Raw genomic sequence first — 1,957 nt, forward strand, 5'->3', positions numbered from 1 at the left:
TTCCTAAGCTCAGCGGCACTTTTTTCCTTCCAAATGTAACTTCGATTTTGTTCCAAAATCAGCTTCCTACTTCTCTTACTCAGGACCCCCCACATTAGGAGTTTCCTAATTCCAATATATTAGCGAATTCTGTTTATATGAATCATGGTGTGCTTTTTGGCTTTGAGACTAAAAGGTTTAAATATCTGTGTGTTTTTTTTTTTTTTTTTTTCAGAAAAATGACGGATATCAGCCCTTAGAAAAATCAGCTCACTTCGAGAACCTCCGTGGCATTATTGCCTCCTTTAATATTGCTGACAGTCTCTTGCAAATGTATCACAAGTTGGCATTTATTAGTGCGAGGCACAAGTAAGGGGCATGTTATTTGATTTGAATAACAGCTCGGAGCTACAGTTTGAGTCCAGAAATATATTAGTCAGAAACAATCTCATTTAATAACACAGAAACTAATAAAAGAAAAGTATTCCAACTGATTCAGAATTGAATTTATGAATATTGCTTTAGCAGGATTAATGATCAAAACCTCAACCTGTTTGTCACGTTATAACTGACTTTTCCATTTAAATGCAAAACCAGAAGTCAATGAGTCCAAAGGATTGTATATTGCTTTGAAGAAAACCAGTTCATTTTACATGTAAGCTTCCAAATTGGCAATAAACTTTAATTACAGGGTCAGATAATCAAATTATAATCAAATAGCCTCCCATAAAAATCTATGTTTGAAATTAATGAGATACAAGGCGGACGCTTGGTATCTCTGCACCCCTGTAACTTACTAACAGACATTTCATTTTCAGTTAAAAGTCACCTTAAGGACTTTCTCCTCAATTTCCACTATGTAGCTTAATTTGATTTAGAAAACATTTCATTCTTAGACCACACAGCCCTTTGGATTTTCATACTCCATTCTTAGACCATACAGCCCTTCGGATTTTCATACTCCTCTCTGCATTCTCCCTCCTCTCAACGCAGGGTAGGGGCAGGGGTGGGGGTCTGTTTTACAAATGACGGTGGGATTTCCAGATTGGCCCTGTGTCAGTGCCACGTACGTATCCATCCGTGCCTGGGAGGAGCCTTCAACCTGGTGTCAGGTGTCATCAGACAGAGGCACGTCCACACCGTGGGGCTGAGTGGCCAGGGTATTTTGCCAGGGGGGACAAATGTGTACAGCTTAAAATTACTGAAATTATTTTGAAATCAACAAATACATCGGCCAGTGAACAGCCTTAATGCACAGATGGTCCTTGACTTGTGATGGTTCCACCGAGGATTTTCCGACTCTAAGGTTTTGCAAAAACCTTATGCGTTCAGTAGAGCCTGGACTTGGAATTTTTAATTTGGGTCCTTTCCCAGGGCTGGCGGTATGTGGTAGGATCCTCTCTCGCGATGGCGGCAGTCCCGCCACCATGAGGGCAAACAACCGCTATGCTTTCAGCCCCTCTGTTCCCCTACAACCATTATATAGAACACCTTATGGGAAAATAGGCTTTGTGTGAGATGATTTTGCCCAACTGTGGGCTAACGTGGGTGTTCTGAGCACGACTAAGGTGGGCTGGGCTGAGCTGTGATGCTCTGTAGACTGGGTGTATCACATGCATGTTCAACTTACGGTATTTTCAACTTACTGTGGGTTTATCAGTGTGAGTTGGAAAGATCCGTACCCGCTCCAGGTACAAGAAGAATGCTAAGTTGTTTAATACAGAGTTACAATCTTTGCATTTTATCTTTAAAAGCAGTTTCTTTGTCTTCTTCAGTGACAGTAGCTCTTTCTTTTCTTCCTTTTTCTTCTTCCTTCCTTTCGCTCTTCCTCCCTCCTTCCCCCTTTCTCTCTTTCTTTTTCTTTTTTTCTCTCTCCCTTCCTCCCTCTCCTTCCTTCCTTTCTTTTCTCTTTCTCCTTCTCTCCCTTTTTTCTTTCTTTCTTTCTTTCTTTCTTTCTTTCTTTCTTTCTTTCTTTCTT

Source organism: Herpailurus yagouaroundi, unplaced genomic scaffold (assembly GCF_014898765.1).
Source record: "Herpailurus yagouaroundi ecotype Mexico unplaced genomic scaffold, PumYag 190, whole genome shotgun sequence".
NCBI classification, from domain to species: Eukaryota; Metazoa; Chordata; class Mammalia; order Carnivora; family Felidae; genus Herpailurus; species Herpailurus yagouaroundi.